The 25,444-nt window shown below is 47.1% G+C and overlaps 1 protein-coding gene across 7 annotated transcripts in view; it reads right to left on the reverse strand.

Moving 5' to 3' along the window:
• The window catches only part of GLCE (glucuronic acid epimerase), a 93,640-nt gene that overhangs the window by 53,615 nt on the left and 14,581 nt on the right, over positions 1–25,444 (reverse strand). For 2 of the 7 annotated variants that reach the window (XM_061595155.1, XM_061595150.1), the window contains exon 1: positions 9,600–9,690. The exons of 2 other annotated variants lie outside the window; for them this stretch is intronic. The gene's annotated coding sequence lies outside the window, so the exon portion shown is untranslated. Of the gene's footprint in view, positions 1–3,703; positions 3,867–4,251; positions 4,412–9,599; positions 9,691–10,945; positions 10,964–25,444 lie in introns of those variants that run through there. 3 more of the 7 variants (XM_061595152.1, XM_061595154.1, XM_061595153.1) reach the window with 3 other exon arrangements.

The raw sequence follows: 25,444 nt of genomic DNA on the forward strand, positions 1-25,444 counted from the left end.
CATTCCGGCCAAGATCCATGTTTATATGGCAAAGCCACAGACAGCCACCCACCACAAGACTGGCCCCATGGAAACGCTAACAAGAGGAGTTGGCTTCCGTTTATATCCAAGACAGACAGCAATGCATCCTTTCCCTTAATTAAGGGGGAAAGAGGGCAAATCCAGCTCTTGATCACAATTCATAGACAGTTAATTAGAAACGTGGTTCTTCCTTGTTAAATAAAGCAATTTCGCTTCTGTGTGGGAAATACAGAGTGGAAAAATCTAATGGTTCTCTTAGTTTTCCCCTCGCATGTTGTTACGAGAAACATCCTCATCTGATAAGGTAACAGAAATAGAAGGCGTCTGGCGTAAAAGAAGACAAGCTCATGTTTCAGAGACAATGCTGAAGAGGGAGCAGAAGGCAATTAGTCCCACCGTTTGAGATACAGAAGCAGGGAATGCAGAGTAGCAGATGGACAGGACTAAACAGAGAAGAGGAAGGGCTGGGAAGAGAAGAATTAAGGCATTACAGCCAAGGAGGTATTGACTAAAGCTGCCTTTTGGAGAGTTTGGCTAGGGGCCAAAAGCTCCCTCTTCCCCTCTCCTGAGGGGCACAAATGTGAACTTTCTGCTCAATTAGAAAAAAAAAACCCTCACAGAAAAACCCTGGTTTATTTAGCGTCTGGGCAAGTACTCTGAGAAACTGAGATTCAGTTCCTGCTTCCAGAGATGTAATTATACTTGGAATTGCCTTATTTTATTCATGCTGTGGCCTGACGTTCCAAGACCAGAACCACAGAGCAACAAGCAGGCAGTGCAAACCTCTCCAAACACTCCAAACCCAAAGCCACCGCCCTTTATTCCTGGGGCAGGGAACCCAGATGTTGCTGAAGCTCAGCTCCCACCAGCCCCAGCCAGCATGGCCAATGGTCAGGGCTGGTGAGGGGAAGTCCCGCAACATCTGGACAGCCACATACGTTCCACACCCCTGCTTTAAGTATGAGAAAGAGCCACTCTGGGGTAGGGCTCTTAGAATGAGAAGACCCAGATTCAAATCCTTGCTCAGCCATGAAAGTCACTGGGTGATCTTGGGCCAGTCGTCTCTCAGCCTAACCTACCTCACAAGGTTGTTGCGAGGATAAAATAGGGAAAGGGGATAACCACATACGCCACCTTGAGATCCTTGGAGGAAAGGTGGGATATAAATGCAATAAATAAAATCTATAATCACCCCTCCCTCTGCCTCAACTACATGACAGAGCTGGTCTGGAGTGAAGCCTATATATGATGCCCTGAGCTCCTTGGAGGAAATGCAGATGTAGCCAATAACCTAATAATAAAATGTCAATGATCTTTTGATGTCTCTTTCCCTTTCTCTCACATTAATAGCCTATGGCATTACACAGATTTTTTTAAATCAGAAAACTCTATGAAGGGGAAAAAATACAAGCTGCACAAATACATCAGCTTTCAAAAGTTATTGCAAGTTACATCCACTGAAAGGTAACACATTTTCCTTCCCATGACTTCAGAGAACAGGGTCTGTGCAAGTTCGCCAGAGGGCACCAGAGACTGCACTAAGAAAGGTCCAAGTACTTTTCACCTTCTACCAGTGCTTGCAAGGGAAAAGGAAGAACTGAGCAACACCAAGAGGAAGGCAATCAAAATCAGAAGTGGGATCAGTCATTCTCAAAGCCAAGGAAAGATTCTAGATGAAGATGAGGACATGTCACTTGTGTCAGAACTAAACGCAAAGCACAACACCTAGCCAATTTCAGAAGCAATTCTTCATCTGCATTTTCTATTTCAAGAGCAGAACTATTTAAGTACTGCAGCTTCATTTGGGGAAGTGTTTCCTCCTCCTGACAAAGAGGCAAAAAGCTCCTCTGTTCACTTCGCACCTAATGAAATCTTCTTCAGCAAACGACAGGGGGAGAAAGCCTCAAAATGTCGTTCTTGTGCTGCCCGCCAGAGCAGGAACTGCAAGAAAGTTGACTGACAATCGAGATCTTTTTAGATCTGCAACTGTTATTTCTCCGCTGTAGTTCTGCAAACGCTTCCCTGCAATCCTCTTTACCCACTGGGCCTCAAAGCTCACACAGTCAGTCTTGTACACAGTCATGGAAAAATGCTCCAAGTAACGAAAGAAAAAAGCACCTCTTCAGGGCACAAGCTGGCACGAAGAACAATTCTGCTCATATGAACTTCCAAGCCAAGCTTATGCGCATGCCATGAACAAGTTTCAGATACCACACCTTGGCGGTCAGCTTCTAAAAAATGAAAAGCTGATAAAAAAAATCTCTGCTGGGTTAGTTTGAGAGCTGCAGCTACTGTCATCTCCCAGCTTCAGCAGTTAATACTTGAAAAGTAAACGTAAATAATGAATGACACAACTAGTGATATCATCACTCAGTACCTTAACGGGAAACCTCAATTTAGGTTGACATGCTCAACGATGTATCAGAAAAGGTATTCTAACCTTGCTGAATTTGCCACCGTGTCCTCCAAATCAAGCAGCTCTCCCGTTAAATCTGAGCCCAGTTTGGCCACATTTTCAACTTTCCCGAGATGCAATTGCAGCACCTCCTCTCCAACCATCGCCAGGCTAGCACAGCTGGAGTCATCATGGAACTATGCACATAAGATGCCACACCCAAACCTAATTAAAACCTCACTTCCTTCAGAATATAGTTGCTATAGCTTTGAGCGCCTGGAAACATTTCAGCCAATGATTTCAATAGCTGGTACAGAAGAGCCTAAAATAACCAGTAAGCTTTATTTGAAGGGGAATTTCATTTTACAGGTAATAAATATTGATAAAACAGCACAATGCTCAATATTTTCCTGTGTGGTGGTGCTGAATGGCATTTCACAGAATCCTGAACACAAAACATACCCACCCAATTTGCAATCTGTGGACGTCATTTAAACGGGTGGTGCAAGAAGAGGAAAATATGGAAAGAGCAAAATTGGTGGTTGGGCAGTAAGTACTGATGATTTATAAGATATTCCACAATCTGTATTGTGACCTTAAAACCCCTCCAAAGACATAATTAATTTCAATATAGATGGGGGGCCAACAGCTTGCCGAAAACCACAATTAGTCTGGAGCAAAGATTGGGCTGTAATAGTAGTAGGATTTCATACCTGCCCTTCACCGTTAACGTCTCAGGGCAAGTAACAACGATGTAAAAATACAATATTAAAAACAGTTACAACAATCTATAATTAGGTGGATCCTAAAAATATTTTAGGTGTCAAAAGGCCAGGGTAAAGAGATGCGTCTTCAGCATCAAGATGAAAGCGGTATAATGAAGGTACCAGCCACACTTCTGTGGGGAGGGAATTCCGCAACCCAGTGGCTGCCATAGAGAATGCCCTCTCCTGGGCCACCCCCCCCGAACCTCCGAGGGGGGTGGCATTACCAAGAGGGTCCCCTCTGCCAACCTCAACACCCTAGACGGTCTGTAGGGAAGGAGGTGGCCTAAGTTCTTCATGCCTTTCAACACTGATGTAAGCACCTTGAATTGAGCCCAGAAACAAACTGGAAACCAATGCAGTGTTTTAAAACATGAACCATCTGTACATTTCCTGGGATAGGCATACATATATACAAAGCTAAAAAGACATAGTGGATCATAACACAACTGGTGGCACTCTAGGACACACTTCAAGAGGCAACTGGAGAGAGAAAAAGGGAAGTGCTTTGTAGTTCCATTACATTTTGTTCTGCTGGCTTGGGCTGATGGGAGTCGCAGCCCAACATCATCCGGAGGGCCACAGGTTCTCCATCCCTGGCTTAGACCAAGTTTCCAAGATGTTGCCCGTGGACCACGAGCTTCATTCAGGTGGTCTGTGGCATGTCTGTGAGGAACATGTGCGATCTGAATGCCACAGAATACAATAAAACACATTATAAGGGGGGAAAGCAACAATAAAAATGCAATTTAAAACCATACAGCACCTAGCACAGCACATGACAATTGCTATGAAAAAATCAGTGAGTAGCCCACCAGGAGCCTCAGCAATTTTCAAGTGGTCCATGTGAAAAAAAGGTTAGAAATAAGTGGCTTAGACAGTCTCATGAAAGACAGGCTTAATCCACTCCACTACAGTAAATTCTTCTACTTGCTTTGCATCATAGAAGGCTTATTGGCACCCTGCACCTGAGAACACCAAATGGGGGGGCAGGATATTGTTTGTGCCACGCTGGATGACCGGGATAATGTCTTGTGCACAGCAGGTGTGGGGTATGACAATCTGACTCACCCGTATTGCCAACAGCTCCTTCTGTTTCAGCACTGGGCGAGGAGGACTGTTGAAAGAGGGAAGTCCAATAATAGAAGCACTTTTAAGCAGCCAGGTTTGAAAGCAGGTGTGCAGCCTGAAGCCGCTAAGGAGAAATGCCAAATGGCCAGGTCACATCCGGACACGCTCCTTTTCCTATGAAAAGTACCCTGAGAGAATCAGCATGGTAAACAGAAGTGCTATTGTCAAAGAATCGATCCGATAATAAAAAGAGCTAGGGGACAATTGTCTTGCAGAAAATTACTGCCAAGGGCTGCCGGATCCAGATTTGCATCTTTCTGGGCTATCGGCCAGCTGGTAATCATTATAGGCCTCCGCTAATTTTGAGCTCCACAAATAAACTGCACAACACCACAGAGGCAGCCTGCTCAACGCCCTCCTTTACAATGTCTTATTGAACCCTGCTGTGTATTTCTGCTAACCTATAGCTGTCCGCAGAGGCTGCACTATTAATGTAAACATCAGGGAACTACTGACGCTTCACCAGACACACCTATTAACACCCTGGTGTGCATTTTCCTTCTGGAAATGGAGGCCAGCACATTAATTTTATCTCACATCAATTCCGCTAAAGGAAGCAAAAAGGCGTGTGGATTACAAGACTAAGGAGACCACTTGCTAACCTTCATGCACCCCCACAGCTTTAACATTCGTACAGCACCATGCGCTAAGTGGCTGTACATGAATAAACACCTTAGGCTGCATCAGGGCTTATAGTCTACATTAGCCAGACAAAGATGAATGGAGAGAGAAATCAGAATGTGGGGGAACCTCTGGCCCTCCAGATGGTGCTGAACTACAATTCCCATCATCCCCAGCAAGCAGGGCCAAAGGCCAAGGACAGCAACAGGTTCAGCAACATCTGGAGGACCAGAGGTTCCCCATACCTGAGTTACAGAAACAGCAAAGCTAGTGTGGTCCATCATATGATTTGTTTAAAAAAGGAGGAGATAAAAGAAGCGGTCTGAGAATTATGGGGGCCTGACCCAGATATAAGCAGCGCTGCCAGAAAGAGAGTCACAGGGAACAGGCAGTCATTGGGCCTGTGCACAGTAGAGGGAATGCGGAAGGGCTGTTAGGCAGAAACACAGCACCACGCAGATCAGGGCATTAGAGGTAAAGAAGGACTCTGCAACAAAATGTTGCAGTGTAGGGGCTTCCTGTTCAGGGTCGCAGCTTCTCCATTGCTTTCCCCGCTTCCTCCTCATAGACCAGCCTTTCCCAACCGGTGTGCCTCCACATGTTGTTGGACCACAACTCCCATCAGCCTCAGCCATTGGCAATGCTGGCTGAGGCTGATGGGAGTTGTGGTTCAACAACATCAGGAGGCACACTGGTTGGGAAAGGCTGTCATAGACAACCAGCAGCCCATGGAACATGTTCAGTTCTTATGGGTCTGTTTTGTGGCGCTCTCTCCATTTGGGGTTGTGGGTGGACACAAGCTCCATTAAAATCTTGATTTCTCCACTGACGTCTAAAGGTAGCTCTCACTTCCAACTCTGGGGACATTTTAAAAGATCTCCTCGCTGTTCACCAGAGCATAAACCTACCCAGACAATAAGCAGGTCTATTCTATCCTTTTGGTATCTATGTGACGATTCTTCCCTCCTCCCTTTCCAGCTGCTTCACTGCATTCCCCCTCCCACCCAGCTGTCACTGTCACCTTTCTCAGTCAGTCAGCCTGCCATATTGCTGAGTCCTTAAGGCAGGGGTGGTCGACATGGTGCCCTCCAGAAGTTTTGGACTACACTTCCCATCACCCCTCCCCAGTCACCTTGCTGGCTGAGGTTGCTGGGAGTTGTAGTCCAAAACATCTGGAGGGCACCACATTGCCTGCTGTTGCCTTATGAGGCTGTTTTGGGGTTCCTCCTTAAACAATTTTTTCCTGAAAAAGGGCTGAAGTTAACTCAAGTGAGCAATGTAGTTTTGACTACATACCAAGGCACACAGGAGCATTGAATGGGAAATAGACTTTAGCAACAGGGACTAGAATCTTGGAATTAACGTAGGATGTCACAGCGCAGTGCAATCCTAGAATTACAAATTTATCATAAATCAGGTAACACGGTGGTGATCTTTTTCACCCTGTAAAAAAGCATGCCTTGGTGCCAATGGCTAGATCAACTCCAAACCACACCATAAAGGAGACCTCCTTTTAGCCAGGATTTTAGACTAGCATCACAGCAAAGCACAGCACATCTAACACAGAATTATACATATTTCTGAAGGTGCTCCATTTGATTTGCATACCAGAAGCAGCTGAACAGAGAAGAAACTGCTCTCCATTCCCTCAACAACGCCCTGCTGCAGGTATCAACCTGCTGTGCAAGAGCACACCAGGGGATCTTTCCAGATGAGCTGCAGCAACACCGGCCCATTTTGGTTGGAGGAAGCGGACACTTAGATTCTTCAGACTACATTTCCCGCAGTTCAGGATATGCATTTGAGAACTGCTCAATATGTGACCAAATTGCTAAAGGAAGGCATGTTCACCTAAGAATTATAATGAAATCTGATTATTCTTGCTATATGCACATGTGCTGAGAAGCCACACCTAGCTATGACAATACAAAATTCAGATATTCTCTGAATCACACAGACATCAACACAAAGGTGACACTTTGTTAATAGTACTTAGCATTTATACAGCACTTTAGCATGTTCAATGTGCTCCATGTATTTCAACACATGTACCTTTAAGACGCCTGCAAGTATTATTATCCTCATAAAACCAGTAAATGCATGGCAGACCAGTTTTGAACCAGGTGTTTTTGAAGTTTCCATGTCAGCCTCTTGGCTACTACACCAGCACTGCCCAACCTTGAGCCCTCCAGATGTTTTAGGCTACAACTAACATCAGCTCCAGTCAACAGTTGTTATAATGCTGGGTCTGCCTGGCACATGGTTGTGCTGGCTGGGTCTGATGGGAACTGTAGACCCTTCCCTTAAATATCAGGCAGGCACCATCTCTGTTATCTTTTTGGTGCCTCCTGAAGACCTCTTTCAACAAGCCTTTTAAGTAGAGACCTTATCCCAGTCTGCATCTATGCTGGAATTGCTTTTTAATATGTTTTTAAAGCTTTTTTAAAAAAAATACGTTTTTAAAGATGTTTTGTTTCAATATATTTTAAAGTCGGTTTTTATGTTGTTTTGGAGTGCTTTTAGTGTTTTTGTTTGCCACCCTGGGCTCCTAACTGGGAGGAAGGGCAGAATATAAATTCAATAAATAAAGTCCAAAACATCTGGAGGGCCCCAGATTGGTGAAGGCTACATTGTGCTATAGTAGTTCTATTAATTCTTAATCTTACTTTCCAAGTAGAATTCTGGTAAGATGCAAGCCAGATCTAAGAATGCCTTCAACATGCAGAACAGTCACACTTTCTCTTAACTCATTATAAGCAAGGAAGTCTGATATTGTGGCAGTGAGGCCACCACACACACACACACACACACACACAAAATGCAGACCATTCACGGCATTTCCAACACTGACTATGTCACACAACAGCAGCTCCACTTTCAAAAACTCATTTATTTTCACATTATGACATCCATGGTTCTCAGAAGAATATTTGACACTATTTTTTGATGACAGGCGCTAAATTAAGGTCAGGAGAGCAACCTTTACTTTCCAAACAGATCCTCTCCTACGACACTATTTTACAATGTTTGCTTTGCTGTCTCAGTGCGCAGGTGCTGGTGCCACACAAAGAGCTAGTCAGAAACTTGCTACCAGCCCAGACTGCACCTGCACAGCAACAAAACGCACAAAGGAAAAACTCCTTTTGGTCAGGCGCTCCCAACCTTGGAGTTGCAAGTTAACATACTCCATCATTTCATACCAAGTTAATCGAGTCTTGCAAATAGCTGCAGTCCAGCTCACTAAGGCACCATAAATAAGCTAATTCTTCCATATGCTGATCTACCTACCCTTCTCAGGGCTGGTAAATTTTAAATCCCATAGACCACACAGCACACCACCAGCAAAGTCAGCCCTTTAACAAGGAAGCATACACGCTCTTTCTTGCTGTGAAATTCCAAACGCTCCTTTCCGTTTTGAATCTAGAATCTCACAACGTGCAATCAATGAAATGCAAACATTGTACACGAGAACAGGACCAGACAGAATATTCATTCAAAGACAGAGCGATGGGTGCAACTGTGGCTTGCAGGAAATTCCAGGCAACCCAAAACGTCTGAAGTATTTCCTCCAGTCCTGAGTGCCACAGGTCAGAGAACCAGTTGAAATACTACAAGACCACGAGGCCCAAGATGAAAATCTTGCCGGCCTTCACATTTGCCCATACAGCCATCTGGACCTCTTTACAGTTCTCTCTCCAGCGCTCCCATGCATGACAAAATGCCCCCTGCACAATCTCTGCTGTTACCAGGACCAAACCCATATCTTGCAGCTCCCAGGAGAACTGCAACTAGAGGAGTCTTCCCCAATGTGGTGCCCTCCAGAGGTTTTATACTGCCAACTGGGTCTTATGGGAGCTGCAGTGCAAAACATCCGGAGGGCACCACGTTAGAGAAAGCTGGGACACCCTGACCCTAGAGTCAGGCACAGCACAGAATAAAAATGTGAATGGGGTGTTTACACTGCAAGCCCCTTGGGGCAGACGCCTGCCGCTTTGTGCCAAAGTTACTTTGCAAGCAGCAACCTGCACAGGTGTTGCCAGCAATGTTTCCTGAAGTGACGGGGAAAACAAAGTTACCCAGAAGCACCAGCACACAGAACAAGGCACCCTCCTCATGAAGCTGATTCCTGAGGGGAGGGAAGCGAAGGCAAGAGATCTGTGCTTGTGCAGATCCTGACCCTGGCTCTCCCGAGGGGGAAACAAAGCCAGCCCACCTGCCCGCAATGGGGGAAAGACCCTTTTCCTCAGGAAGAGACTCTCTCAATTCATTGCATGGGGGGGGAGGAAGGAGACCCCCCTCAGCCCCCACGAACAGTAGGTGGGTCAGAACTCCCCACTCGCCCCAAAAAGAATACCTTATGGGAGGAAAGCTCATGGGGAGGGAGAGCCCCACACAGAGACCCCCCCACCAAACACACACACACACACAACCCTTTCCTGGACTTGTTGACCTTCCTCTCCCCCTCACCGATAACGATGAGGAAACCCCCTCCCCAATACTGAGGAGCCCCTCCCACAAGAACCCCCGAAGAAGGAAAGAGAGACCCACCCCTTTAACCCTTTCCTTCTCTCCCCCTCCCCATTTGTCCCTTCTAGGAGACGAAAAGGCGCCCCACCCACAAATAACCCCCCCCCGCAATGAATGGCTCTCCCGCCTCACCCTCTTACCTGCGCGGGCGGGTCCTTGAAACACAGATTTTTTTTTTTAATTTCTCCTCCGGGCCCGCCCGTCCGCCCGGCCCTGGCAGTGCCTCAGCAGCGCACAGAGAGAGTGAAGAGGGCGCGCGGGGCAGCGCATCGGTAGCAGCAGCCTCCGCGAGGAGACCCCGCCCCCTTCCTCCCTGCCAACTTCCCGCGAGAGCCACACACACACACAACACAGGCGAAGGAGGCGGGCGAGCTCCCGCCCCGTCAATCACGCCCCAGCGCCCGTCCAATCGAAGCGCCAGGGTGAGAGCGAGCGGGCTCCTCGCTCCTCCCCCTCCCAGCTCCTCACCTGGGGCGTCCAATCACAGCGCGCCAACCCTCTGGGCCAATCACATGGTAACCCTCCTCTGCTAGTTTTTTTTCTTTAAAGAGAAAGAGGCGGGCTGAGAGTAAAGTGAGCCAGCCAATCCTGGGAACTGGTGGCGGCGCTCTAGCCAATCGGATGACGCGAAGGGACCGCGTTCTTCCTCGCTTTGGATAGCAGCGCGCAAGGGGATGCTCGGCCTTCTTCGCCAGGGCGAAGGGAGTCGAAGGGGATCCCTAAAGGGGAGTGTAGAGGTATAAGGGCGAGTGGCCGCCCGAGGTGTGGGGTGCAGCATTACCCACTCAGCAGTGATTCGCATATGCAAATTAATGGGGATTTGAGGGCAGCCTTTCGCTTCGCACTGGGGCGGGCGGAGTGCCCGGGTGTGGGGCAGAGGTATAGCCGCGCTGGCTGGGCGCTTCCCTGCTTGAGGCCACTGCCAGGGGGCCGCTCCCTTGCAGCCTCGTCCGGAAGAGGCGCCGTTGCGGAAAAGGCCCTGCGCTGCTCCTCCCAGGAAAGAGCCATCTGGACACAGGCTTCACCAGGCAGCCCCCTTTTTGAGCTTGCGCCCACAGGGCCTAAAACAACAAGTGACTCCTTAAAGAGTAGCCCGTTGGCTAACAGCCTAAAAGCTTTCCTGGAGGGGAGTCGACTTGGAAGCGTATGCCGTCATAAAATGGTTAGGAGAAGCCTTGTCACACAGCCTTGCTCTGGTGCCTTGCAGGGGTCTTGGGTTACGACTCCCATGCAGCCAATTACGGGAGTTGTAGCCCATGACCTCGGGAGGGCACCAGGTGCAGTTCTTCATTCAAATCATGTGTACAATGCCTTTCATTTCAACAAACGGTATATAACGAACAAGACAAAGCCATAGCAATAAAACATCGGTGTCAACTGCAGCAGCAAGCAATGTCAGGAGATGGTAATGAACAGTCCAGAAAACCCTAGAGCAAAGAAGTATGTTTTTAACTGTCAGAGGAAGGACCTGACAGTTGGTGCTCACCTGATCACCACGGGGAGATAATTTCACAAACGAGGTGCCACCATGAAGAAAGCCCTTCCTGATGCCACTGTTGATGGGGTTAACAGGGGCTCCTCCACATTGGGAAAGGCTGGTCTGGAAGAACCACAAGACGCTTGGTTGTTTTTTCTTGCAAGAGACTAAACATGGCCTACTCTTTGGGTTTATTCCCTCAGGGAGGTCAGGGGTTAGACTGGAACCTGCAGAGGGGGAGGCAGCCTGCTCTGAGAACTGTTTCACATGGTGACAGTTTTTAACTGGCTGAGCTTTCAAACCGAAAGGGACGAAACTTGGGAGATGAATGAATTGTACTGCCTTCATGTCGATTCCAACTTGTGGCGACCCTATGAATAGGGTTTTCATGGTAAGCGGTATTCAGAGGTGGTTAACCATTGAGATGGGAGGGTGAAAATCCACTAGCCAAGCAACCGTAGGAAGCAGCAGAAGCGTTATACTGCCTGTGGGTGGATGACACACTGGGTGAAAATTTGCCACTCCACTGGGGAACATTGCCAGTAAATGCTCCACTGACAAAGTTTTGTTGTTGTTATGTGCCTTCAAGTCGATTATGACTTATGGCGACCCTGTGAATCAGCAACCTCCAACAGCATCTGTAGTGAACCACCCTGTTCAGATCTTGTAAGTTCAGGTCTGTGGCTTCCTTGATGGAATCAATCCATCTCTTGTTGGGTCTTCCTCTTTTTCTACTCCCTGCTGTTTTTCCCAGCATTACTGTCTTTTCTAGTGAATCATGTCTTCGCATTATGTGTCCAAAATGTGATAACCGCAGTTTCATCATTTTGTAGTCCAAAATATCTGGATGGTACTAGGTTGGACAAGGCTGCTGTACACAAATTTGCTGTGCATGGAATCCCTCCTAGGCTTTTTTAAAGCATGTACTCCTTTCCTTGCCCTTTTTACTGCAGGAAGGAAAATATTCCTGCCTTGGTACCTACATACATGTTTGCTCAGAAATAAGCCCCTTTGAGTTCAGTAGATCTTACATGAAAGTGAGCAAAAATTGAACCGTTGTTTTAAAGGCCACTATTAAACTGTCTGTACCAGCGAAGGTGCTTAGCATAGCTTGTTTCTCTCAATCTTCAAAGTAGTTTTAAAGATAAAATGCAACCACGTCAGCATCACATTTTTGTTTTTTGAAAATAAACTCCCCCAAAACTTTGTCCCACAGATGGTTTCTATGGAAATATGTAGACTATTGCCGTGCCATGTCAAGAAGTCCTCCACCCACCCACCCAACGCACAGAGTGAAAATAAAATGGTTGTGCAAAATCTACAAAGAGGTTTAGGGATATGAAAGACGATCACTTTTTAAGAGCATAAAAGGTACTTACAAGCTCAGCTGTCACAGCAAGTCACTCCCATGAATTACAATTGCAAATGGATTCAAAACCATAATGATGGTGCTACATTCCTTGCCAGAGTTCATACACAATGCAGTATTTATACTCAATGCTTTACATAAAAGAAAATCTCAGAAAGTGTTACATGGGGAAGCTCAGGTATCACCAAGTATTAAAATGCCATTGTTGTAGTTGTTGTTTTGCTTTTTTTTTTTTTTTAAGGATTTGTGGGATGGCAGCTCAGTGGAAAAGCATCTGTTCTGCATTCTAAAGGTCCCACATTCAATCCCCACAATTTCAAGTTAAAAAAGAAGACCTCTCAAACTAGTTTACCTGGCCCAGTCCCAGAAAGGGCAGAAGTATTGCTGTAAATGTAATCTATGAGCATAAGATGCTATCTCCTACCGAGTCGGACCATTGCAATAATCTACTGCCAGCCTTCACCAGCTTGATGTCCTCTGGATGTTTTGGACTGATGGCTGGGGACAATGGGAGTTGTAGTCCAAAATATCCGCAGGGCACCAGGTTGGAGAAGGCTGTAGTACCCTGGACAGCAGCAGATCTCTGAGATCTCTGACAAACCTTCAGCTGAGGAGTGTAAACTAGTTTTGCTACCCTCACATCCTGACTTAGGCATATTTTCTTACATGTTAGAATTTAGGGTTGTATTCTGATACCAGGTGGATTCAGAAAAAAACAAAAAAAACAAGCCCCCATCCCACCAGCAAAACATGCCTTGCTTTTTTGCAATCCCCATACCAGGGATTACTGTTCACATGCAGGGGGTCCAGCACAGAAAAACTTCCAAGACCATTGAGCATCCAAGAGGTGTTGGTGCAGAGCCCATCGTGGCCACATAGTTCCACCTTGGAGCAGAGGAAAATGAGATGCAGCAAAGGAAGATTGGCCTGGCCCCACCGGGTCACATCCACACCATCCATTTAAAGCACCCATTTATCATACGGAATTCTGGGAACTGTAGTTTGGGTTAAGGGTGCTGGGAATTGTAGCTCTGCGAGGGATAAACCACAGTTCCCAGGATCCTCTGGGGAAAGCCATGACTATTAGTGGTGTAGGAGTGCTTTAAATGGATGGTGTGGAGGGCACATTGTTTGTTTACTACATCCTTGCAAGAGAAATCCCATGTGTGACACAATGCAAATACGCACTTTTCACATTAAGAATTGTGACACTCGGCAGAGCTTGGAAAAGTTACTTTTTTTGAACTACAACTCCCATCAGCCCCAGCCAGCATGGTGCTGGCTGGGGCTGATGGGAGATGTAGTTCAAAAAAGTAACTTTTCCAAGCTCTGCACTCGCCTGCAATCACCATGCATAAAATTCTCAACCTCCTTATTTGTGGGCCTCAGAATGGGAGTCCAGCAACCACACTAGGGTTCTCTGTCCTAATCCAACTGGATGTTTGGTCCCAACAGCCAGGATTTAAAACTCCTGCCTTGCCCAGGACAGAGGAATTCTCTTTTTCCCTGTCCACCACCCTCATTGAGGCCCACCCCACTGACTCTACACAAAGTCAACACCAGGGATGAGGATCCTCCAGCCCACATGCCAAACCTGGCCCTCCAGGGGTTCCAATTTGGCCCAGGAGGCCATTTTCCAAAACCACACCTGCCTGTCAATCAGGAGACATCACCCAGTGGTCAGGGGGTTGAGTAACGGCTTGCTTTGGCTGCCTGCATGGAGTCAATACCTGCAGAAAACAGGCTTCAGCTCACCGCCCATAAACTGAAGAGCAAGAAGATGAAGTCTGCTTGGTTCGACTATCTCCACCACCACCCCGCTCCTGCAGACCAAATTTGATGGGTAGGACAACCTTCCTCTCAGTCACCTGATGGCATGATGATGTCAGATGATTGACAAGTGGGTGGTCTCGCCCACCTCTCAAAAGTTGGCCTGCGAGGTGGGGGAGAGAGAAGGAACTGGCCAAAAAGGTTCTCCATCCCTGGTCTACACAAATGATGCTTCTACAGGCCGGCAGACCGTGTGGATCAGTTACCCACCTTGTGACCAGCATCACATACACATATAATTAGTTGATGAACGTTTGCCTCTAGGCAGAGCAGAGAGGCTCAGGAGATAGCTGCACTTGCATAAAATATAATTCAACTTTTTTTTATGATCAGCTCTTTTTTACATGCACAGGAAGGCTGGGACACGAGGTAAAAAGCCAGAATGCAAGAAATCTGCCCCAAAGCTTCTGGATTTCCATTAAGTGTTGAAAACCTTGCAAAAATATGAAGGTGGAACTTACTTCTTGCTCTCCCCTTTTCTGCCCTTGTTTAAACAAAGAAGGGTTCGCTACAATCCCGGCTAGAACCACCATCTCAGGTGAGATTCAGAATAAATGTGTGCTTCATCGAGAGATCGGCACTTATGTGTATGGGGGTTGCCTTCCTAAGTACCTGCAGGCTCAGCTCACCTAAGTAAATCACAGAGTATACAGATAATTTGCTCTGGCGCCGCCGCTGTGCCCGTGCCACCCCTGCTGAGGTCAGGAGGGCCTCCTGGACTGGCAAAGGGCAGTTATGCTGGGTATAGCCATCTCCATCTACACCAGGGGGTCTGTCAGCTTGCCCCCTCAGATCCCACAAGGTGTGACAGGGCTACCTGAGAAACGTGAGGTGATACGTGAGGGACAGCTGCCACTCAAAGACAATGTGGGTTAGAAACCCTTTAAAAGGGGGTGGTAAAGGCAGCCCCTGTCCCTCACCAGACCATCAGAGGACTGGCCTGGACCATCTAAGCCGTGCTACTCATGAGAAGACCAGAAGCCTAAGCGGGAGGTCATGAGCTGACTTTACTCTCTGGGTAACCTGTAAGAAAGATCTGGCTGGCAAGCACTGTTCTTAGGATCTCGGGGTACTTAGTATTTCCGTGGGCACCCCAGTATCTCTTCCTGTCTGGGGGTCTGTGAGCTGAGAGGGAAGTGATGGCAGCAATTGTCGGCCAACTGGTCTACTCTGCACGGCAGGTAGGAGCAGCTGGCCACGGAAGGTTGGAAGCAGGCTCTCGTTGCTCTCTCCGTTACATCACAAGCACCACCAGCACTTTGAATTGAGCCTGGATGTGAATACACAGCCAGCACTTTTGGCAAGGCATGATGTTTGTGAGCAGCATCAATCAAAACTCTTGGCTGCCGCATTCAGCAACAGCGATGCTTCCAAACTGTTATCAGAGGCAGCTCTATGTATAACGCATTGCAGTATTCCAGAAGGGATGTTACTAGAGCATGGATAATTGTGGCCACACTTCTCTGTGCAGCTGGTGCACCAGCCCAAGTTGGTGAAAGACACTCTGTGCTACAGAGGCCACCTGAGCCTAGTCAGGATCAAGCTTCAGTTTATTGACCCACATCCAACCTATTACCAAATCCAATTTCTGCACTTCCACCACCACACCTGACTCCGATGACAAGGAGACATAGAGCATTATCAACATATGGGCAACACTTCATTCCAAATCTCCGGATGATGTCTCCCAGCAAGTTCATATTCGTGTGGAAGAGTACATGGGACAAGACAGGACCTTGTGGCTTAGAGGTTAGAGTGCTGGACTGGGACCTGGGAGATGACCAGGGTTCAAAGCCCCACTTGGCCATGAAGCTCTCTGGGTGACCTTGGGCCAGTCACCACCTCTTGGCCTGTCCTACTTCACAGGGTTGTTGTAAGGATAAAATGGGGAGGAGGAGAACCATGTAAACTGCCTTGAGCTTCTTGGAGAAAAAGGTGGGATATAAATGCAACATGAAAAAAACACAAAAAATAATAGTGCAAATGCCAAAGGGTCACACCGAAGTCCCCATTGCTACCCTCTAGGCAGCCCTGCAAGCAGGTACGGAACAAGCCGGCAGCATCATGATGGCAGCAACTCCCAATTCACCAAGCTGATCAGGAGGCTGTCGTAGCCCAGCCTTCCCCAACCTGGTGCCCTCCAGATGTTTTGGATGGCAACTCCTGGCTATTTCCTTCAGCAATCATATGAAGTCACAAGAGGAAGTAGCAACACAAGACAGGAGAAATCACTAACAACAGAGTTCGTGGGAAACATTGAAACTGGACAGTAGACCAATTCACCCACAGTCGCAGTGGGACACCCTAGCAGCCACGGAATGAGGGTGGAGGGAGAAAGCCTGCACCGCAGGGATGGGGTTTTTGCCTGGAGGAAATGAAACTGACAGCAGGAAAAGAGGAGAATAGCACCCCCCCAGTGTCTCCCGACTTTACCTGCAGGAGACAGGGAAACACTGCCCCTTCCACGCCTCCACAGTTAACATTCTAATATGGGGGCATGGCAAGAAAAAAACACTGATAGCAATAGACGCGAGCGTATGTGAATGCTAAAAAGCAAAACAGCAAGTTTATTTGTAGCGAGGACGGACATAATATGAACCGTCCAAATCAATTGCGCAGAAAAAGCAGCATTTTTAATGTGGATCTTGGCTCCTATGTGAAGCAGCCCAGTCATGGTAACAAGTCTCAAAGACTTATTGCTCTTTAATCTTCAGCCGTGTGTGTGTTAAACTATACATGCATGTTGAACAACGTTTAATGGGTTTTTTTGTTTTGCTTATTTTTTCTTTGTATTTATATGTTGCCATATAACTAAGTCCCTTTGGTGGACATTTGTGGGATATCACCATTTACATATGCACTTAAAAATATCCATGCTAAACAGTGGATGGGCTGAGGCAGCTCTGGAAGTTGGTCTATTCAGACTGAACTGCAGGACCTGCTGGATATGTGGATTACATTTCCATCCTGGTCAGTCTCAACCTCTGTTAAGAAAGCAAGCACCAAAGGTAATACAAAAAGGGCATCTCATGCCCCTGCTCCCCTTTTGCTGCTGGTTTGGGAATGAAATCCTTGTTAATGCTTTCTCCCACAACAACAGACGTCCCTAGGAGCTAATCAGCACAAAAGGGGAGTGTGTTGATCTATCAATCAGTTGTGAAATCTGTTTGAAGCTGATTTTTTAAAAAAAACTTTTACAGTAAAAAGGGGTGGGGTTTGACTAGGGCTGCATGCCCCCATTTGCAGAAGAGAGAGGTGGAGACTCAGTGGAACCGGCAGAACAGGGCATGCGTCTCCACCCTTAGGGACGCCTCACCTGCCTGCGCTTGTGGCTGCTGGGGAGCCGACCACACGGAAGGTGCTGAAGTGGCCACTTTGGCAACTCCCCCACTGAAACTGGAGTGAGCCTAGGGCCTTCCCCAGCCTGGTGTCCTCCAGATGTTTTGGACTACAGCTCTGATAAGCCCCAGCTGGCATGGCCAGTTCTAGTCCAAACGTGAAGAGGACACCCGACTGGGGAAGGGCGGATCGCAGGACGGGGCTACTATTTGACAAAGCATGAAGATCCTCTTGTGTGGGCTTCCACTCATTCAATGGGAGTTGTGCAAAAGACCCACCCCCTAAACAAAAATCATGCATTTCGGGAAGAACCCATCACTCAGTGGTAGAGCTCCTGCTTTGCATGCAGAAGGTCCCAGGTTCAATCCCCAGTGGCATCTCCAGGTACGGCTGGGAGAGACTCCCTGCCTGAAACCAGAGAGCAGCTGCCAGTCAGTGTGGACAGCGCTGAACTAGATGGACCCATAGTCTGACTCTCCATAAGGCAGATTCCTACATTCCTACAAAAACTTGTTATGAGTTATAGGCTTAGCTCACTGAAGGTGAGCACATCTGTCGGGGATGCTTGAAGCTGAATTCCTGCATTGAGCAGGGGGTTGGACTCGATGGCCTTACTCTATGATTCTATGATTCTGGTACTGTAGATGATTTCTTCAGTAAAACAGGGAGAGACCCTTACGTTCTGCTTCATAAGTATTGTTTCCCTGTCAATCAATTGATGAATGAAGGACGGAGCAAACGCTCAATCCACTGAGTCCTGATGGCCAGTTCTGGCAATCTGGTATTCTACAAGAGTTTATAATTGTCAGTTTGTAATGTGTAACAGCATGGTCTTTAAATGTTCCAGATTCTGGTATTTGTTATTACCCTTTATGTTAAGCCTCAAGCAAAAGAAAATGCAAGGAGGGTAGAATGCTGATCAAGAGTGTGCGTGTGTGCGCAAGCGAGCGAGCGAGCGAACGTGCATGGGCATATATGTGCACCCACACAGAGTTTGGGAAGGAAAAATCAAACATGGTGGGTGGAAATAACTATTGTGCTAACAGCTACTTTCTCTTTACTTGTTCATCCCCCTCCCCCTCTCAAGGGCTCCATGCAGGATAAGAAAACAAATAAAACCACAAATCTTAACGCCAGAACACTGAGGTTATTACGCCTGTGACTTACCCAGCACAGCCAATCCCAATGCAACTTTTCAAATTAATTGGCAGAGCATAGTAAATGCACACAGAGAGAAGAAACGTTCAGCACAGCTCTAGCCCAAATGGCCCATCCACCCCCAAGTCCCCCTTCCTCCTCCCCTCCCTCTCCCCCTCTGCATGTGCATGAGAGGAGGAGAGGAAGCAGTGGGGGAGGCAAGAGAGACGCTCAGCACATCTCGCTTTGATCCAGGTCAGCACCAGCGGTCAGCCTCATCGACAGGGATGTTGGACAAGTCTGGAGGAAACAGAAGCGGGAATTGCCAATGTCCGCTTATTTGTCCCACGTCTGGAACAGAAATCAATCCAGCAAATAGCATCAGCATTCACACTTTTGTTGTTCCTTTCAGTCCACAAATGATGCCTAACTGATCACTTTCCCTGCATTGGCATTGAGTTTCCTTTGCACTGAAATGAGTGGGTGGAATGACGTAATGTGCAAAATTAATTACGTTCAATTTCGCCAAAGCAGACAGTGAGAGATAGCAAATTTGGGGCAGGAAACAAACTGCAGTGGAACAGAAGCTGTGCTGCATGCGACAAACACAGTATGGGAAGGAAAGCAATGCCTCCTTACATCCCCTACGCAGTGTGTATCTACCAGGTCCCACCCATCCTCAGGGGACCCACCACTGAATGAGCACCTTGCCTGCCTCGCCAATGAACTGAGGTATAGCAAAGTGGCTTGAAAGCTCTCCCCTGGGATTCCTTGCCTGCAGCTTCCCCCAGCAGTGCTGCCCATCTCCGAACATGCAGATAGCTGGAGGGAGGCAGCTGTGAAGAGAAGGCATGGCAGACACCACACTGCCATACTGGGAAATGGGCAGAAGGGGAGCCAAGTACTGGCGACAGCTGCAGCTCATCATCCTCACCACCTACTGACCAGTCCCCACCCACCCACCCACCCAGCAGTCTCTGGTGCTGGCTGTGTGTGAGTCTGGAGACTGCAAGTGGCCTGTTTAATTTAATTTAATTTTTTTACTCACCCTTCACCAGCAGGTCCCGAAGTGGGTTGCAACAGTTTAAAATTTAATATTAAAAACAATTAAAACTAATTAGAATCGCAAGAATAGTGAGGCTCCCCCATTTTGAAAAACAAAACAAACCCTTTCCTGCTTGTGGAAAGCTAATCCATCAGAAGTTTACCCCTCTTCCTGATGTGCTACTTTGTTACATGCAGGGAGAGGTGTTCCTTGATGGGGAAAGCGTATGCAAAAGTACAGCCATAGGCACCTGGTTGGCCACCTTGAGAACAGGATGCTGGATTGGATGGGCCTTTGGTCTGATCCAGCAGCCTGGTTCTTATATTTACCACCACTACCACTTGCAAATCTGCAGTGGTAGAGTCCAGAATTCTGTTGTCTCAGTGTTCATAATGTGTACATTGGCTCTCACCTCTGCGCTAGCAGCTAGAATGTTTATTTGTACAAGGAAAAAACAAGTTTAGCGTATGTATAGATACCAGGCTTTGGATGTAGCTGGTGTCGTGTAATTATATTCTATTTTATTAGCCACCTTCTTGTGTTGATAAGCTGCCATGATTTTTGAATGGGCTGTTACACCAAGCAAAGATGGCCAAAATAATGAATCACTTGGTGATGCATAGATGTGCCACAGGATCTCATTAAAAATGTCCTTATTCCCAAAGAGATGGTTGGACTATCTATATATAGAGAAAGTTCCTGCACCACAGGCTACATGCTAGAGCAATTCTGTCTGCAACCCAAGCATCATTACCATCTGTCCCAGCCCTTCTTTTGGCAAAGCAAAAATGGGGTGGAGGGGAATTGGCTGTTTCCCTGACACTGACCCCCAGACAACGCTCTCCTGCTCAACAGCTTACAGCTAAAAAAACCCTAAAAGTGTCTCCAGACTTGTTGGCAACCTGTCGCCAAAGACAGATAAAGTTGTTATCAATTGACTGCCATGGATTACACCCGGCTGGGGTATCAGACAATGATTACCCCAGTACAGGAAAACAAAGGATCACTAGGATACAATCCAGTTTGCATATGGCTCTATTATTCATCAGTTGAAGTATGCCCACCTTAGCACACAGCCATATGGTGGCCATTCACAGATTGCCAAAAGAAGGAGAGAGAGAGGGAGAGAGGCAATGCATCACCAAAAAAGAGACAAAAGAGGACACTGAATTACATATATTTAGCATGTGCTGATTTATATGTATAGACCCAAATTTAGAAATAATTACTATGATTTAAATAGAAATACAATCTATCCTGCCATAGTGGGGAAGACTGCGACCAAATGAGCTGTATGTGCCTGCTCAGTCTGCTGCACATGTGCTAACTGCTGATGGCTGCCTTCAAGCACGTGTGCGGGCGTGCACACGCACACACTTTTTAGGGGTCTTTCAAGATAAACTGAACTTGGACTGAAGAGCCCTACGAATAGAGATCTGTGAAGTAGGACACATGACCACACCTCCACAGCTATTGTGTCACAGTGACACCAAGAGTGTGCACCACAGGCAAGGGGTTCAGTTCGTATAGTTGTCCAAAGCCAGCAAAAGTCTTCATAGGATCATTTCTGAGACACAGAAGTCTATGTGACCCAGGAAGAGAAGGTCCAGTTTCCAAAACTCCAGTGAAACAACAAGGTTTAGGCAGTGCCTTGCTGTGTCAACAGTAGCTCCTTCCTGACTCTTTGTGCTAACATGAGGGTTTATGGCAAGAGTTGCACCACAGGGGAAATGTTGACTTAGTTTGCTTCCAGATAGGTAAGGAAGGATCTGTCAGTTTCAGTGCTCTCAGTTTCTCCTTTTTCCATCCTTAAATTCAGTTCTCCACATTTCTGCAGCAATTTCAAAAAAATCCTCATGAAAGATCTCCAGCATTTTAATGTGAATTTCTCCTAATAAGCACATTTCTGTATGCAGTTTTGACTAATGTACACAGTTTGGCAAGCAATTTTCTCCTTACATAATGGATTTTTCAGTAATATGTTCATTTTTATGCACATTTCCCCCTAATATAATTGTTCATCTTATACTCAACCTGTCCACAAGTGTGAAAATGAATCTTATATCCCAGACACACCACCAGTCTCCTCCAGTGATATTCATTTCAAGGAAGCCAATCCCCAGGTACCTGCTGGGACCCCCCCCCAAAAAAAACTTCTTACTGCTCAGAGACTGGGGTGTGCATAGCCATCTGAATGAAAGGACGTTCTGGGAGTGGGCATTCCAGGGTGGGCCAAATCAACCGAGATCACCTGTGGATCTTCTGGCCACAGAATACTCTCTGAAGGACCACATGAGCTGATGACCAGCAGTCAAGGCTTGTCGTGCTTACTGATTGCCTTGAGGTTCATTTATGAGGTGGACCTACAAATCTTTCCTATAGGAGAATCGCTACAGAAATCAGACAAAGCACTGGGTTTTGGAAGGAACGGTCAGTAGTTGCCCTGGGGACTTTTTTTGCGTAATGTTTGGGAGGCGAAGCTAACACGGCTTCTGAGTGATATAACCATCACTACTCTCTGCAGAATCTCACACTCTTGGGACCTCTTGGCCCAGTTTCCTATAGGACTGAGTCTGATCATTGGTTCATCTAGCTCAGTACTGTCTGCACTGACTGGCAGCAGCTTTCCAGGATGTAAGACTGGAGTCCCTCCCAGCCCTAACCTGGAGATGCCATTGGGGTGTGAAGCTGGGGCCTTCTGCATGCAAAGCAGATGCCCTGCCACCGAGCTACAGCCCTCCTCTAAGCTACCTTCTCCACCACCACTGTGTGTTCACCTGCCCCCTCTGAGCATGCCAGGCAGCCTTCTCCAACCTGTTGTCCTCCAGGAGTTTTGGACTACAGCTCCTACCAGACCCAGCATCATATGACCAGCTGGCTGGGACTGATGGGAACTGCATTCCAACACATTCACTGAAGGTGAAACAAAGGCTTGAAGAGACACAGCATCAGCAGCTGGAGAGCCAGTCTGGCTCTGGGGACGAGCCCACAAGAAGGGAGGCTGCTGCAAGGGGGGCGGCCGCTGGAGCCAAGGCCAACAAGAGGCTCCTCTTTCTGGCAAGGGTGGGCAGCGGAAGGCAGAAGCTAACGGTTGCCTTCTCTGTGTTGCAGGTTTTTGCTTCCAGACAACTCACCAACGAAGAAGCAATTCTGTGTCAGGTTTCCAACCAGGGGTGGGTAGCAGCTCCTGGCTGTGCCAGCCCAAGGGGAAAAAACGGGGAGACATGCTGACTGAGGCCTGGCAACTCCTCTCTGAATCAATGAATAACCCAGAGACCAGCTCTTGTTTTGTTGGAAGCCCCAAAGTGAGCCGTCAAGGCTGTGCTGTTGGCTGGCACAAGGCCAAGGAGGACACAATGGCTCCTCCTTGGAGGGCATGAAAGGAAACACATGTTTTGGAAGCCGAGTGCCAGTTTGCAGCATCTCGCAGTGCACCAGAAAGCTGCCGTGGGGAGTGCAAGAACACCCCAAACTCGCCTCCCTCCGGTCAACCCAGTTGGAGCAAAGGCCAGCCCCCTCGGGCCCTCCTGGCCTTGCTCCCTTCCAGCTTGCTAATTGATTTGGTTGACATAAAGAGCCTCTCCATGGATTGGCTCCACAAAGAGATCCAACTTTCACGGCCAGGCCATAAAAGGTATAATAGAGTAGTTCATATTTTATTCCTGCAATAAACTCAGAAATATGGTGCTGAATCCCCACCTGCCCCTTGTGCTCTCCTGGGCTGGACTGCAAAGGTAGAACATCATCAAATGTGGTGTGCTGCTGCTGCTGCTGGCCATGCATGGGATGGGCAGGATAGAACATGATTCTATTTCTCAGGCAGGCCAATAGTTTTCCCATCCTGGCACCTTCCTGCCTACTAACAGTGGCCCTCAAGGGTTCCCACCAGCTGGGCATTGCAATAGCCACCCTGTGTCATTCATTCCCAGGGTCTGGTTATTATCAGAAATATCCTGCATAAGAAGTTGAGCACACACTGTATGGTCAGAATTGCTGTTTTGCACATGTTACAACTGGGCCAAGGCCACAGAGGCTGAATCTGAATCCAGAGGATGGATCTTGTCTTGTCTTGTCTAGTCCAGAGCCCCTGCTACGGATTGATGTAATCCCAAGGTCTTCCTCTGCGGACCAGGCAAAAGTCTCCTAAACGTTATACTAGACTAGGGATGGGGGAAAATATCCAACAAAATCGAACTGGGTACCAGATCCCGACTGAATTCGCTAGTTCACTATCCCGTCGGAGCGGCACCAATCTCTTGCGGCAGGCTGCAGCTGTAATCAGCATGGATTTTGCAGCCGCGAGTGCAATCAGCAAGAATCCCCCCCCCCGAAATCCTCCCCTTATTTTACGTATTTTTTTTCATAATTAAGATGTTGTGTCAACCACAGGATTTCCATTTGTCCATTATATATTACATTTTTTTGTTATTGTTGAAATACAAAGTAGGAAAAAATGGCTATATATGTCTTCAATGTTAATTACCAAATCATCCTGCAAGGTCATATTTTTCAAACAAGATATCTCAGAGCATTCTGAATCTCTAGCGTGGGAAATATTATGATGAGACTGCCCCACGCTACCTGCCTCACCCTGCCCCCACAATTTTTTCCCACCGCTAAAAAACCACGTGGAATGCTGTGATCATTCATTCACATCAGCGATCTAAAAATTATGCAATGTTTTCCCCTCCACCAAAAAAACACATGGAGCACTGTGATCATTCATGTAAGCGACCTAAAAATTACACGTTGTTTTTCTCCACCACCAAAAGACTACGTGGAATGCTATCATTTACATAAGTGTCTGTGAAAACAGTCATGTGATTTTTGCAAAAACAAACCAACCAAAAACCCTGTGGACCAAATCACTCAAAATTGTGCACAGCAGATTGAATCAGCAAGCGCCAGAAAAAGCAGAAACAAAAAAGGACGGACCGGTAAAGAAACGACGGACTATCGAAATGCATGCAGCGAACCTCATCCCTATACTAGACCCAGCCAATCTAGAGGCTTCATGATGCTTGCCAGTGGCAAGGACTTATATTCCTCCACTCAAGCATTCCCTGGAGAGGGCTCTGAAGCCTGAGTACTAGTGGAAGTTCAGAAGGCAGTGACAAGAGAGAGGGTCTTTTTCACACAGAGAGAAAGAAAGAGAGAGACTTTTCAGTGTTGGCCCTCCATTTGTAGAAAGCTTTCTCAAAGGACTGTTTAAGCCTGCTCCTTAATATCTTTATAATATCCTAGAGGTGAGCAATAGGGTCTGTGGGGATGGAAGTTTGAACACCATTGGGTTAAACAGCTCTCCTGGCCATAGTATGCCCCCCCCCCCGTTTTGATCCTGAGCTCTAACTCAGGAAGGAAACTTTTTCAGGTCAGTAAGGATTCCGAAAATATTTTGCTGTCAGGTTCCGCTTGTTCTCTCTAACAGCAAACATGAGTGGCCAACCAGCTACCATTAGGCTTTGAGAAAGAGCTACCTACCTAAAATAAGATAGTGGTTTCTGTATACTTAGAGGACTCTCCAGATATGCAGAAATATGTTCATTGTCAATTTTTAAAAGATCTTCTTTTTTCTTTTAAAAGAAAACTCAACCCCCTCCCCCACAAAAGAAAACCAAAACAGCCCAACCAGAACATACTCCCAGTGATGTCCAAGACCTACAGAATCCTCGGGCTGTCTTTTTTAAAAGAAAAAGGAAAAAGGAAAATTGGGGTGGGGGATGGCCTGCTTAAGCTCCAGATAGCTTTTACAGTATCCTGGAGGGGGATTAGGGTTAGGAAGGATGCA

The sequence above is a fragment of the Rhineura floridana genome, chromosome 14 (assembly GCF_030035675.1).
Source record: "Rhineura floridana isolate rRhiFlo1 chromosome 14, rRhiFlo1.hap2, whole genome shotgun sequence".
In the NCBI taxonomy this organism is placed as follows: Eukaryota; Metazoa; Chordata; class Lepidosauria; order Squamata; family Rhineuridae; genus Rhineura; species Rhineura floridana.